Source organism: Carcharodon carcharias, chromosome 3 (genome assembly GCF_017639515.1).
Source record: "Carcharodon carcharias isolate sCarCar2 chromosome 3, sCarCar2.pri, whole genome shotgun sequence".
NCBI lineage: Eukaryota > Metazoa > Chordata > Chondrichthyes > Lamniformes > Lamnidae > Carcharodon > Carcharodon carcharias.
The window spans coordinates 145,498,570-145,514,708 of NC_054469.1; the positions used below are offsets into that span (position 1 = coordinate 145,498,570).

The 16,139-nt window shown below is 38.0% G+C and overlaps 1 protein-coding gene across 3 annotated transcripts in view; it reads right to left on the reverse strand.

The window, feature by feature from the left end:
* Window positions 1–4,543: 4,543 nt before the first annotated feature.
* LOC121275848 (heterogeneous nuclear ribonucleoproteins A2/B1-like) overlaps window positions 4,544–16,139 on the reverse strand; it is a 34,554-nt gene continuing 22,958 nt past the window's right edge. Inside the window, exons 12-13 of one of the 3 annotated variants that reach the window (XR_005942578.1) lie at window positions 15,041–15,135; window positions 4,544–4,868 (exon numbers count right to left, since the gene is read on the reverse strand). The gene's annotated coding sequence lies outside the window, so the exon portion shown is untranslated. Of the gene's footprint in view, window positions 4,869–13,487; window positions 15,136–16,139 lie in introns of those variants that run through there. The other 2 variants (XR_005942577.1, XR_005942579.1) reach the window with 2 other exon arrangements.

A 16,139-nucleotide genomic window follows, 5' to 3' on the forward strand; every position in this document is an offset into this window, starting at 1 on the left:
ATTAATTTAGGAATTTGTTCAAAGTTATGATAATAGTAATTTGTAGTCATGTGTATGTGTTTAATTTGTTGTAAATTAATAAATGGTTCATTTAGTTTGATATGGAAACTGCTAAAGACTTTGGCAATCTTATTCCTGAATTTAGAGCTGCAACTCAAAACATACCTAATAAAAATATAGGTTATGACAGTTGTTTAAAGTTTCCCTCTGGGATTTTAAATAACTCAACCTTTACAAACTGCTGTGTCATAACAATTGGGGGCTCATCCAGGATATTTATAATTCCTTCATTGGTTTGGAATTGGTGAATCTTAAGGTTACGAGTACGAGAAGCACTTTGAATTCAGGGGTTGGTGAGGTATTTTGGAAGTGGTGAGACTGCAAGGTGGCTGTGGCAATTGCTAAGACTTGACTGGGAGTAGACGAGGTAACTCTGAGTTGGAAAAAATAAGTTAACAGAGTTGGCAGATAAGTTAAAATTGGGGTTACCTGCAGGAGTTGGGAAATCAGATATAGTTAAAAATGTAGCACAGCATCTACAGTTGTAAGTGATACCTGAAACTAGTGAGTTACAGCTGGATGTAGTGAGACTTCAGTTACAAATGAAGCTGCTTGAATTTGAACAAGCAAAGGAACCGGAAAAACTTGAATTAGAAGCAAAGGACAAAGAAATGGTTTTTAAAGGGAACAGGTAGAAAGGGAGGAGAGAGAAAGAAAACAGAAAAGGGAATTAGAAATTATGAAGATAGAGAGGAAGAAAGAATACAGGACAATTAAGCTGTGTTTAACTCAAGTGGAGTTACAGAAAAATGATCTGCAATTAAAAGTTATATCAAAAAGCTTACTCAGAAACAGAAGCAAAATGTATTCCATTATGTTATTACCTTCAGGGAGATATTTCAATGAGAAAATGGAGGCTGGATCATGTCTCAGCAAATGAATGGTAACAGATGGTTATCCCAGTTGGGTATAGGAATGAGATTCTGAGGATTGCACATGAAATTCCAATGGGGGGACATTTAGAAATTAGGAAAACACAGGAAAAGATACAGAGGGTTTTTTTGGCCAGGATTGCATATGAATGTAGTCAAATTGTGTAGAACCTGCCATACATGTCAAGTAACAGGAAAACCACAAGCAGTTATTAAGTCAGCTTTAATCCCTACACCAGCATTTGAAGAACATTTTACCAGGATCATCATTGATTGTGTAGGACCCCTCCCTAAGACTAAAACCGGAAATTAGTATTTATTGGCAATAATGGATGTGTCTACCAGGTTTGCTGAAGCACTACCTTTAAGAAATATTTCAACTAAGAGGATCGTGGAGGAGTTCGCTAAATTTTCTTTACAAGATATGGTTTACCTCAGGAAATACAATCAGATCAGGGGGTCAAATTTCATGTCACAGCTGTCTAAGGAAGTAATGAATAGATTGGGGATAAAAGTTTAAATCAACAGCTTATCATCTGGAGGCACAAGCAGCTTTGGAAAGAGGGCATCAAACTTTAAAAACTATGATGAGAGTGTACTATCGGGATTATCCATAGGGTTGGAATAGAGGAATTCCATTCTTGTTATTTGCTATTACAGACGCACCTAATGCTTCGACTGATTTTAGCCCTTGTGAACTAGTTTATGGTCATTGAGGTAAGGGGACCACTGAAATTGATTCATAAGAAATTGGTGGGTCAAAATTCAGAAACTATTCCCCTGGATTACATATTAAATTTTAGGGAAAAATTGAACAGAGCATGTGAGATAGCTAGGGAACATTTAAAGATATCACAGGAAGTGATGAAAGTGAAGGCAGATAAGAAAGCTAAAGCTCGGTTTTGTTTCTGGAGAGAAAATATTAGTTTTGTTCCCAGTATTAGGTGATTCATTAGATGCAAGATTTAGTGGGCCTGATAGGATTGAAATGAAATTGAGTGAAGTAAATTATTTAATAAATACTCCAGGTAAAAGAAAGAAGCAGAGGGTGTGTCATGTAAACATGCTTAAAAAGTACTTTGACAGGGAAGAGGAACAAAATGAGGTATTAGCGATGGTGGATGATGAGAAAGAGGTAGATGTGCAGGACTCAAATTGATTTTCCTCTAATCAAATTGCATAATGAAGGGGTGCTTGAAATTTTAAATGAAATATCAAGTTACCTTCCAAATAAGTGTCAAAGTGACTTGGAAAAGCTGTTGCAGTCAGACAAACCTATTTATGGAAAGAAGTTGGGGAAGACAGATTTAACTATACATTATGTCTCTGTACAAGTTTCATCTTCAATAAGGCAACATCCTTATAGATTAAATCTGGCAAAGTTATCACAAGTAGAAAAGGAAATTGATTTCATGCTTCAAAATGATATAACTGAATCTAGTTGCAGTAACAGTTTGCCTCTTGTACTGGTGACGAAACCGGATGGAACACAGGGAGTGTGTGGACTATCGAAAGGTGAATGCAGTGACAAAAGCAAATTCACATCCTATACCATGGTTGGAAGGTTGCATTGAGGAAGTGGGACAGTCCAAATTTATCACAAAGATTGACTTGCTAAAAGGATATTGGCAGGTACCATTGTCAGAGAGAACAAAGGAGATATCAGCTTTTGTAACACCAAGTAGACTATATTAGTTTAAAGTTATGCCATTTGGCATGAAGAATGCACCTGCGACATTTCAAAGGCTGACAAAGTAATTGCAGGTCTAAGCAATTGAGCTGTTTATATTGATGATCTAATAGTTTTCAATCAGACGTGGGAGGAGCATTTACAGCATCTGCAAGAATTATTTACTTGACTACAAGAAGCTAATTTAGTGATGAACTTGGCTAAAAATGAATTTGCAAAAGCGTAAGTTACGTATTAGACATGGGAAGGTGGCGCCGAGAGATGAGAAAGTCAAGGCTATCGTGGATTTCCCAGTGCCTAAATGAAACAAGGAGTTTTGAGATTTCTGGGCATGAGTGGGTTTTACTGGAAATTTGTACCAAATTTTAGCTGAGTGGTTGCTCCACTGACTGAAATATTATAAAAGAATAAGGAGTTTCAATGGACACTGGAATGTCAGAGGCCATTTGATAGTTTGAAAACTATTATCTATGACACTTGTTTTGGCAATACCCAATTACGTCAAGTAATTTAAGTTGGTCATTCATGCAAGCAATATAGGCATTGGGGCTGGACAGTTACAAGATCACAACCCTGGAATTGAAAAACCAATTGGGTATTTTTCACAGAAGCTGAATGTACAACAGAGAAGATATTCAACCATCTTAAGAGACTTTGGGTTTGGTGCTAGCATTGCAGCATTTGAAAATTTATGTTGCAACCAATTCATCAGAAACAATTGTTTATACAGACCATAATCTTTTAAAGTTGTTGGACAAATTTCAAGACAAAAGTGCAAGGCTTTTTAGGTGGAGTTTATGATTTCAACCATTTAATCTACAGATACATGTTGCTGGAGGAGAAAATCTGTTCGCAGATGCGTTATCAAGAGTTTGAAGCTTAAAAGAAAATTGGACATTTTTAAAAACCTGGACGTTGAACCGGATGGATTTCTGTTGATGCCAACTGATGGGACATCAGTTCCCCAGAACTTTTAAAGAACTGCCTGCACTCTGGGCATTTAAAAGGTCTCTCGCAATGTGAACTCTTTAGCGTGTCTTCAGGCTGAAAGATTGGGTGAATCCCTTCCCACACATGCAGGTGAATGGCCACTCCTCAGTGTGGACTTGGTGTTCAGTGAGATGAGATGAACGCCTGAACCCAGCCCCACAGTGAGAACATCTGAAAGGTCTCTCGTCAGTGTGTTTAGGTATTATGTTAATGTATGCATGTGGTAATGTAATAGGGTAATAAGTATAGGAGATAGTGCGAGATGGGTTATTAAAAAATGAAACTTTGAGAATTATGATTGTTCATTTTTCAACAGGAAGGGGAATGTCAGAAAGAGATATTGATGTATGTTATTGGAAATTATTTGTTTATAAATAGATTTAGTCTGTGTCTTAATTAGATTAAAACCAACTAGTCTGGGTGCTTTGATGTATAGTAATTGAGATGCAAACATTAAGGTAAAGAGTACATTTGCATTTTGTTGAATAGAACATTCAAGAGTGGGAGTGAAATCTTGTACCTAGCTAGAATCAACTAGCTAGGAGACACCAAGCAATGTTTATATTACTAATAAAATTGGTGCAACGAAAGGTGTTCAAAGGGCCTGGTGATACAATGAGAATTTACAATCAACAGGGAGGCTAGGTATAACAGAACAGAGTTTGTGTGTGCAGAGGCAGAGGCATGTAATATCTAAGCAGCTGTAAACCTACAATTATCTGCAAAGGAGCCAAATTGAAAGACACCTTATTTTAAATTCGTAAGGTGAAAAATGCTTTGCCCGGTGTTTGTTTAAGTCTGTTGGTTATTGTTGCCTTAGTGGAGATTAACTTGGGAACTTGTTAAAAGTTATGATAATAGTAATTTGACGCCATGCATATGTGTTTAATTTGTTGTAAATTAATAAATGTATCATTTAGTTTGATATAAAAGTCTTTTGAGACTTGGTCTTATTCCTGAATTAAGAGCTGCAACTCAAAACATTATCAAATGAAAACATAGGTTATAACAGTTGTTTAAAGTTTCCCTCTGGGATTTTAAATAACTCAACATTTACAAACTGATATGTCATAAGTCTCCCTCACAAACTCTGTTCCCTTGTCAGCATCTCCATCTCTCCATTTCTCTTCCTGGTAACTGCTTGAGGCTGAAGCACTGTTCACAGCCTTGATGTCATTGTTGACGGGAAAATGAGCTTCCGACCATATCTCTGGAGTATCACCAAGGTTACCTGTTCTGCTCCAGAAAGCTCAGCGCTGAAGGATAGAATTAAAGTCGATCCTTACATACTTGTAAAAGCTTTTATTTACAAAGATAACTACAAATATGCACTTAACCCAATGACCCATTTCAGAAATAATAATAGTAAATGCTGGAAATACTCAGCAGGTCAAGCAGGATCTTAAAATCCAGCCACTAATTTTATGTAGGGAATTACCGTTGTCAATCTTCACATTAACGACAAATGTGAAGTACTAGTAGTCAGTACTGACCTGAGCCATTAACTGTGTTTCACTTCACAGACACTGCCTGCCCTGCTGAAATATTTCCAATGTTTTGTTTTTATTTTTGATTTTCAGTATTTGCAGGATTTTGCTTTTGTAATGCTAGATTCAGTCTATTTCTATTTAAAGCAGCACAAGTGAATCTCCAGTTAATACCCACCACCAGCATGCAATTACATACAATTAATAGATTGCTTTCTCTCTAAATAAACATTTGACTTGATATGTACAAATTTCAAAAATTAAGACTTCCATACATTCTAAGACACCCCTCTAGGGCCTCAAACAATTTATTTGTACATGAGAGTTAGAAGCGCCCTCCTGCATCAGAATACAATCAATATTTACACTGCACTGTTACTTTCCACTCTTTCAGCCCATTCTGCCATTCAATGGACCTTGCTCCTTGGCTGATCTTCCTAATCTTTCAACCAACATTTAAACTTGCCGTTAGCTTTTCTTACATGTCCCACAATTGTCGCATTCCTCCATTCACATATGCCACCCAAGTGCTGTCTCTGGGCAACTGGCCTGTGGATGTGATAGTTCTGTTCTGTGTGCCATGATCACTCATTTAACCATTATTCATCCCCTGATCTACCACATTCTGTTCCGCAGCCTCATCACAAACCATGAGCACTTGAGGTACAAGATGCCTTATTTACCTCTATCAGCTGTTCAAATTCAGAGATTTTGCAACTTATTCCATTAATTGTAAGTCCTTAGCAGTTTGTCATGTTTGATAAGTACTGTCTTACTATCATAACCTATTACCTTACTTGAGCCTTTCCATTCTCTATGACTCTCTCTTTTATAGTATATTAAATCTCCTGAAATGAACTATTTCTCAGATGGTTTCACGCGATTCCTCAGTGCTCTCCGAATTTTCTCTAAGACCTCAGCCTTGATTAAAGCACAGCTCCCTGCATGTAAAGCATTCAAATATGCAAGAAAAATTGAACTAACTGTAGCAAGACAACTTCATCACAGAAAAGACAGTAAATTGAGATTCTGTCCATGGACTAATTGATAGGGGTATACCCGCCAATCATCTGAGTGAATTCTTTGTAGGAGTCACTCATGCCAGCTAGAATTTTATGCAGAATTTCATCAATCACATCATAATTCCTCTACAGCTTTGTAAGAATAACACAAAAGTTACAAAAGCTATCTTATACTCTAATGTTCACAGTAAGTACACAGTCCATGAAAACCAATAGGTGACCTATGGTCAGACACACCACACTCTGAAACCAAATGACAGATGCCACTTCAACCAGATGCTATGGATCTCTTAACAACTCTCCCCAGACACTTGTCACACCATGAGCCAACCAGTCCCATTGAACTCTTGTCTTTCACATGAACCACCACTCTCCAAAAACTCACCTTGGAATCTTCTCCCAAACTGATGCTTTCTCTCAGGTTCCTTCCACAAGGGTTCACACCTCCAGGGTTTCAAATTCTCCTTCTTATGTTGCTCTCCACAGGATCACCACATGCATTCAAGCTGTCTTCCATGCACACTTTCTCTCTGACTCAGCCGTCAACAGTACACCACTGCTTCACATGCCCACAGCAAAGAGTTACAGATATTCTGTTGTCCCTTTGGACCTTCCAACCTCTTGCAAGCTGTTCTTGCTTTAAATCTGCTTTCTGTAGCTTTTCTCTCTTTAAATCTGAAGCTTGGAGCCTTTCTCTCTGCCCCTCAGTCTTACCTTCATTAACACGATCGTTTCCAGGTTCCAGTCCTTCCTTTGACTAGAAGGTCTGTTTGGGACTTTATCCTATTCCACTCCCCTGGAAATTTAATTTTTTTCCATTAGCTTAGGACTGGCTCTGTCCCCTTTGCTCCAGTTTCATCAAAACCAACTGAACTCAAAATAGCTTCCAAATCAAACTGCTGTTTCTAGTTTCCTCTGCGTGTCTGTGGGAGGGAACTGCCTCTCTGGATCCCTGTGGCTAGGCAACAGCAGTTTCTCTACTCTTGTTTGTTTAACTTGGCTACAACAGCCTTAAAATTCTCATTAGAAATGCTGGCACCTTTTAAAGTGAAACTAAAACTCAACTTGACCTTCCTTAACACGAGATACAGAAATGCAAATCAAACTTAAACTTTAAAGCTAAAACTCATTCCTAAAGCTAAAACTCATTCCTAACACCCACAAATAATTATATAACTTACTTAAACTCTATTTCCTAAGTCTCATTTGTTCTATGAAGACTTAATGAAATGTTTCTCCAGAAATGTATTATTTTAAGGCAGCATACATCTGATCTAACAGTCCCCTTCTTCAAGAGCTGGACACCAGTTACAGCCCATTACCTATCCATATAGATATTTTAGCATAATTCAGTAATTTAAATGCAATACCATGCCAAGAATTCCCAAATTGAATTCTGTCAACCTTTTATGCAATCCATTGAAGTGCATATATTCCTCCATGGAATGGCCACCTAACTTCTGAAATCTATCAAAACTGCCCATGCCGCATATGAATTTAACAGATCATCTTTCTTGTAAATTTCATCCAAGAACTTACAGAAGCTTCAACCTTCACCATTATCCAATTGATGGGCATCCATTTCACAAAATATTTTACATCTGATCTTACTTGTTTGTAGGGAGCGACACCAAGCCCATACCTCGTTTTTTCTTTGGTAGGGCTGTAACCAAAGTCTGTACATCTATGCCATTCTTCCATGGTTAAGATTCCAAAAACAGAGGGCAATCATGCCCTACCAATTTACACTTGCTTTCTGCCATTTTTCCACAGTAAGCACTAGGATTTTAGTTCTTTACCTATTTTTTTCCCTTTATCTTTAGGCAGCCATTCTCTGCTGCCATGCTTTACTCTGGAAAGCCCAACGGTGAAAGATAGAACTAGAGCCAATCTTTCCACATTTAAGCTTTTATTTAGATACACATTACAAATATGCACCTCCTAAACCCCACAACCCCAGTTGCAGTTTATTCCTAATTATAGGAGCACAAGTGAATCACCAATGTCCACCTATATACAACTGAACACAATTACCACCACCCACTTCCACCTCCATCACCTTGCTCAACTCTTCCTCTGAAATAAACAATGCCTTTATTTCCTCAAAATTTGATTATCCCAGCACCCTTCTAGTAGGCTGCCATCTATGAACTTTAGCTCATCTTAAACTCTGTTGCCCATATCCTAACTTCCATCAAGGTCCAACGCCCAATGCTATGATCACTGACCTGTTTAGCTCTTGGTCTGGTAACATCTTAAAATTAAGATTTTCATCCTTGTTTTCCAATACCGCACCCCTCCCTATGTCTGATTCCAACTTTACATCTCTCAGATCTCTGCATTCTTCCAAATACTAGCCTCTTGGACAACCTCTATTATAATTGTTCCACTTTTGACAGCCGTGCTTTCAGCTGCACAGACCCTAAATTCAAATTCCCTCCGTAAACCTCTCCTTGCCACATGCAAATTGGTATAGAAACAGACAGATTGGGATAATTAACACATGGTTAAAGTATTGGTGTGGATAAGAGTTTCCTTTTCATAGGACCACTGGCATCAACTCTGAGACAGAAAGGAACTGTACTGATGGGACAGGACCCACTTGAACTGAAATGGGACTTGACTCCTGCCAGAAAGAGTAGAGAAGTTTACAAAGGGTTTAAACTGAGATAGGGGAGCGATCTACAAGAAACATAAGCAGTTTAAACGTAAATAGGAAGAGAGCATAGGGAAGAATAAAGGAAGGCCATTGATGGCAAGTGTGTAGAAAGAGAAGTCTAAGATGATAAACAAAATGAGACAAAATTCTATTTAAAAAATAGGTATGTACAAATGCAATAACTATAATGGAACAGGGGAGCTGGAGGCAATCATGCATTTGGAGGAATCAGAGACATTAAGGATTACTGGGACATTATAGAAAAATCAGGACTGGAAATTAAACATTGCAGCATTTATTTAGGAAGGATAGAGATGCAAATAGGGAGCTGGAGTGAGTAGCTGTATTTATTAGGGATAATAACTGCAGTAGAAAAGAGGGACACAATAAGAGAAAAATAGAATTCATTTGTACAAGTTCAACAAAGTTAGGGAAAAATATATTCTGCAAAAGAACTAAGCACAAATGGGATTCCATGGATGAATGATGACATAAGGGAGTAACAGCGTAAGGCAAAAGTATTACTGTCCATCTTTAATAATTTGTTAAAGGTGTAGTGACATGAGTACTGAAAGGGGATAGAACATGTTGAGAGAATTATATATCTCCACTAAAGAGAAAAGAACATCAAGAAACAAAGCCTAGTCAGCATGGATTTCAAAAGGGAAAGTTTTGCTTGACCAACTTTATTGAATTTTTAGGAAATAACAAGAGTTGACAATAGTAATGCAGATGTAATTTACCTGAATTTCAAAAGGCCTTTGAAAAGGTATTGCATAACATGCTAATGGATAAGGTCACAGAATGCAGAGGACAAGTTGCATAATGGATTACTAGCTGGCTTTAAGGCAGAAAAAAAGACAGTTGGAGTAAGGGGTAGCTACTGAAAAAAGGCTTGAGAGGTGACCTAATAAAATTCTTTAAAATTATGAAAGGTTTTGATAATGTCCACTTTTGGGGAAAAGCCCAACTAGAAGCCATCAGTACGATACTGACCAAGAAATTCAAAGACACTTCATTACCCAGGGTACTAAGTATGTGGAGCTTGCTATTAGAGGGAGTGGTTGGGGTGAAGAGTATAGATGCATTTGAGGCGGGTGGGGGAGCTGGACGAGTATATGATGGAGAAGGGAATAGCTGGTTACTATGGTAGAAGACTCGAGTGGAGCATAAACACTGACATGAACTGGTTGGGCCAAGTGGCCAGTTTGTGTGCTTATATATCCTATGTAACACCTACCTCTTTCAACAAGCTTTTGATCACCTGATCCCAGTATCATATGTGGCTTGGTGTCAACTTGTTTGCCAACATTAGTGAAGTACCCTGGGATGTTTCACTATATTAATCTCAATATAAATGCAAGTTGTTTATCAAGCCCATAATTTCAAGGCCACTACTGTATTTGTCTCTAGGCCAGAGATGAGATCTCACTTTGTGCTTGTAAATATCGGACATATCATCTGTGGGATGGTGGATACAAGCCAAGCCACAGCATAATGCAGCATGGCTTACTACCGAAAACCAGTGATATGAATTATTGTACTAAAGATATATTCTGTAAATTGTGCTCATTCTGAGTAGTGGCTGCAAGGTAAAAAGGCAACCTCTCTCAGATTTTTATTTGCAAGCATGTCAGGCAAAAGTAAGTTATATAGTCCACAAAGCTCCACTCTCTCCCTCCAGCTGACAAGCATCATGGTATTAAAAGGAACTCCAGCTGTGATTAGATGTGCAGCTCCACTTCCAGCAACGAAGCTCTCCCTCCTTCAGCCATCATGTATACAACAGTAGATTCTGGCAGTCATCGAAGCAATAAACTAGCCTTAGCTCTCACCTTAAGCTTGTTCAAGGCATTCAAACCTGTATCAGCTGCATACTTGCCATCGTCTCACATCATGCCCCATAAGAGCCACCACTTACCTGTCCACACTTATGTAATCCCTAATAATATTGCCTCAGGCCCTGTCCATTATAACTGCTCATCAGCTGTAGAGACAGAGATGAAAAAACTGCAATGGTAGAGCAATTTAAGACACATGCATAGTACCTCTTCATTAAGTTAAGGATTCACTTACACTATAATTGTACAGGGCCAGCTTACTAGTTTGATCACAAGGAACAAGCCACTACTCAGGACTGATGGCCCTTAGGTAATGCAGAGAAATCATTTTACTTTGTCCCATTATCCCTCAACATCAAACCACTTGCCAGTACTCCAATGCATTATAACCACATTGCTAGGAAATTAGCTGTAACTAAAATAACTTTGGAGAAAGTTTATATACCAAATGATATAAATCATTTGAGTTGGATTTAAAAGCATAGTGTGGCATTATGGTGAAAACAGCAACAACGAAGGGTGATGCTGGATATGCTTGTATATTGTCTTACCTTAACATTCAAGTATGTCACAGAAGTTACATTGCCTAGATAAACATACCAAAAGTGCAAACAAGTGCAATAACCAATGAACCTAGTTTCTGGTGTGACTGGCTGAAGGGAGAGTTCTGCCCAGTTACAGGGAAAATTCTGCTCTCTGAATAATGGTTTGAGATTTTTTAAACACAATGGAAATTGCACAAGGTTTTGTTCTACATCTTGGCAGCTACAAGATGGCATCTTTGATGTAGAGTTACTTCAGTACTACATTGTGTAAGTATCAATTGATAACTGACAACCAAGTTGTTTTATCAGGCACACTTGTCTGAAGGACAACTTTTTCCCAGAAGTCAGGGTATAACTAAAGCGTGTTACCGTGGCCCACGTTCTGTACCAGCCAGCAACAGGAGAAAATTCATAACAGAATCTGTGTACAATTGCTGTTACACAATTTTCTCAGTGTAACATTCCCCCACTTATAATCTTAGCATAAAGTATAATCTTTTTTAGAAACTTTTCTTCGGGGAGGACACTAAAATAACATAATGGTAATCAAAGCCTGATCAAAATAGTGGTTTTCAAACATAAAAGGAGAGCTAAGCAGAAAGAACTCCAGGTCATAGGCTCTAAGCAACAAAAGCACAGTTGCAAATAGCGGGGTGAAGTAAGCAGTGGAGGGGGTGGGTGGGAATGAAGAATGAACAAGAGGCCACTTTCAAGGTAAATGGCGTGGATGAATGTTGGACTCAGAAGAGCATGGCCATGAAAGCATTTAAACACATGGGTAAGAATTTTGAGGTGCTGGAGAACCAGGAGTAATGCAGGTCAGTGAGGACAGTGCAATGAGTGAACAGAGCTTGCTGCAGGATAAAATATGGACAGAAATTTGGATAAACTGAACTTTATAGAGGGTAGAAAGCCAATAAGGAAGACTGCAATAATCAAGGAGGTGACAAAGAAATAGATAAGGATTTCAGCATTAGGCAGACTTAAATAGGGATAGAGGCAGGTAATGTTCTGCAAGTACAAGTAGACATCTTTGCAATGGACAATATGAGGGTGAAAGCTCAGCTTTGGCTCAAATTGAATACTGTGCTTCTGCACGAATGGCTTAGGCAAAAACAATGGACAAGGGGGATAAAATCATAGCAATTTGAAGCAGGATCTGAAGACAATGGCTTCAGTTTTGCTAGCATTTAATTGTGTCCCACCTAAGACTAGAAGTTGGAAAGCTATCAGGCAATGGAGCCAATGGAGAGGGAGGGCAGAGCTAGATCTTATCAGTGTACATAGGAAACTGAATCTAATGCCTTCAACTAAATTCAATAAGGGTCGTTGACTCCAGGTTAAGTGTCCTGGGGAAGGAAGAAAAGCATTGCTGGAGAAGCTCAGGCTACAATCAAAGAAGAGAGTGGAACCAAGTGAGAACCATCCCATTTAGTTGGAGAAAAGGAAAAACACTGAAGGATGAAAACACTTGACCATGTCAAACGCTGTAGAGTGAACAAGAGGGCTGATGCACCACTGTCACGGGGGTGGCATTTTTCATTTTGGTTAGGGCAATTTGGGTGCAGAAAACTTGATTGGACAGATTCCAGTTTTGAGTCGCAATAACAATAGCATGGGTTCTGCTTAAGTGCTGAGATGCACTCACCTGAGATCTCTGGTGTTAACCTTAAAATTAGGGGCCAAGGAACTCCTTCAAGTAACAGGAGGGCACATATCTGAGTGGGTTAATATCTTTAATGCCCACCCATTGAAGCTGGATGCTCCTTCGGCTTGCTCTTTTTTAAAAAGTGTTGCCTCATCAGCTGTCCATGCCTGGATCACTTCTGCTATTCAGCAAGCTAATTACACCTGCACTCACTTAGTGCACCAGCCTGCTTACAGTAGAGAAGCCCCTGCTCCATCTCCTGTGTTGCTGGCAGATTTTGAGATTTATATAATTAGAACATGGAAAAATTTCCTATTAAACCACAGTAAGAAAGTCATTTTACAGTAGGTGCCAATTTAACAAATTTATTTTCAAATTGAGCCCATCCTGTACCTAGTTGCATCAATTAGTTAAGTGGCCATAAGTGTACAGGCAACTTGATATTAGCTTTATTTTAGCAGAATACTACAATACCCATTGCATGCTTAAACTTTAATGTTTGATTCAGGTGAACCCAAGGCTCCAGAGTAATATTTCAGAGCAATTTGTGAGACTGACCATATTTATCTCCTTCTAAGGGATGATAATATCTTAACACCCCTTTAGGCTGTGAAGATACTATCTTGTTTTCTGAAATGTAGGACATAAATATGCTTACCATTAGCCAATTAGGTTGTCTGTTTCTGACTCCGAGGTTAACTTTAATTAAGTTATTTTACATTTATTTAGTTAAACATTTCAATCAAACCATGATTTTAACAAAGGCTTAGATTGGGTTACTTACAGCAGTTAAGTACTTTAAAGCTATCTGTCCACCTCTGTGCTTTGACCTGGTAGTTCTGATTCAAGTTAGGGGCATGATTTCATAGATGATGGCATTTTTTCATTGTATACGGCCTGGAATATACAGGTAGTGCTGTGTCTGATTAGACTTATGCCAACTTATAAAGCTGGAAATAGAAGGGTCCTCTGGAGATCTGAGTATTAACCACATATCTGTCTGTCTTTCTGGCTCAACAATTGATTTGGCACTATTTCAGTTCAGAAACTCTGGCACTGCCTAAAGGACTTTTGTGTACAACACTAATCTACTAAAATTCCTGACATCTAGATTCAAGCAAAGAAGCACTGACAAGTTGTAATGTAGCTTTGCCAAGAACAACTCCATAAAAGCCTAATTACTCTGTCCAATAAAGGCCATCTCCAATAAAATGCCTAATAGTTCATCTTGCTTAATTCTCAGATGGGTTGTTTTCCTTCTAACACTGTCAGAGTGGTTTTATTTACAATGCCTGCAGCAATGAACCCATGGATCTTTAAGATTTCCAAATAAGGTATGATGACAAATAAGGAAAACTACAAATTTATTGGTGTATTGTACTGAATCATAAAACTAATCACTTCATAAAAGAACAAAAAGCCAAATGTTCATAAAGTGAAGGGAAAATTTGGACAGTCAGCTTACTTCTGGAAATATGTATACTAAGAAACATGATCCAACAGAAATCAGCCACAAAATAATCTGCAATAGGTGGTTTATTACACCAATCTCTGAATATGTATGTAGAGTTAAGAGTTTATATAAACCACCATTGTCCTTTGAGCACTTCAGTAATATCACATTTCCATCATTTACTTATTTTTCATTAAAGACAGTTCTTACAATTCCATATCCAACTTCAGACCTTCAGATGCCGAGATTGAGGATGACTGCAGCAGTAAAATTTTAAAATCAATTTATAATAAGGAATGTTTCTTTCTACGGCTCAACTAATTGAGGTACACATCCAGCACAACCCACTTTGAAAAGTAAAGGAAGGTTTGAAAGAATTATGAATGTATACTATGTATAAATAGGTTATTCATAAATTGCAAACCAATAGCATTCAACTGGTTTTTAGATGATTCTGAGGCTTTAATCTCCACTACTCTATCCATGAGCCTAGTCAATATATTGATTACCTGCTGTCTGAAGAACTTCCTAATCCAAGTTCTAAATTTGCCTTTTGTACCTGTGACTCCGTTTTTAGACTCTTGCAACTTTAAGAAGTAATTTCCATTCGTTACTGTTTCCATGCAATTTATCATTAATGCTTATCATTTTCATCCATACAGTCTCCAAAGATAGCAGTAACAACTGAGAAACTATAATGAGAGCAGTGTGGTGAGTGAATTGCTATATCCCCTGTATCTTATTACTAAATTAAAGCTTCTGATCAAAACTACCTTTAAAACCTGTCACTGAATGGAAAACTATCAATTTACTGAACTCTGCATCCTTGTCAAAAACATCCACAATCCATTGAATTCCGTATCAGCTCCTGGAAAGGGAGAAAAAAATCATCACAATCCAAATGTAAGTTTCACATTTCACAGAAACGAACAGTGAAGAGATAAAGCAACTTCAAATTATCAATAGATTAAAATATATTTTTCCATAGTGCAGATCCACAAACAAAAGCCCATAAGTGATCATTCTTCATGTGCAAGACTTATATAGCAAGCACAAGGAGAAATTTCTTCACTCAAGAAAATTGTGAATCTTTGGAATTCTCCACCGAGGGTTGTGGTGGTGAGTCATTGAGGATGTTGAAGGCTGAGATCACACGGCTTTTGGATACTGAGCGAATCGCAGAATGAGAAAATCAGGTGGGAAAGTGGAGTTGATATTAAAAATCAACCATGATCTTAATAAAAGGCAGAGCAGGTTCAAGGGGTGGCAGGCCTATTCCTGCTCCTGTTTATGTTCTACATGGGGAATTTGATCGGAGACTATCCCAATCAGGCCTGACCCTCTCTTAATCCAAAGTCCACTATTAGAACATTTCTAACACATCATTGGTTAGCAAGCGAACAAGAATCTCAGCCCCACTTTAATCAAGCTAGCTATGATCAGCAAAAACTAGTCTAAATTAGAGAAGAAAGTAGGCAACAAAGAGCAGTTACAACTTTGTCTGATTCTATCTGTACCCATCATTCATACACATATGTTTTACAGCTCGACTCCAATGTCAATTCCATTATATAAATGTAAGATGCTCTTCCTGAAACCACCAATGTTCAAGGTGAGGTTTATCAAACTGAATTCCTAAAGATCATACTTTTGTTTCACAAAGCTTAGTAGCACACCATAAGGAATGAAACCTATATTAAACAGGGATGATAATTCCAGTCAATGAGGTCAACAAAGTTTCATAGCTACTTAACAACCCTTCTTACCAAGGCAGCATTATTTTACTAAAAACTTTTAGCACCCTACATATTGTAAAATACCCTAGTTACAAAATACCCATTTAGAAGATAAGCTATTTGCCAGATGAGCCCA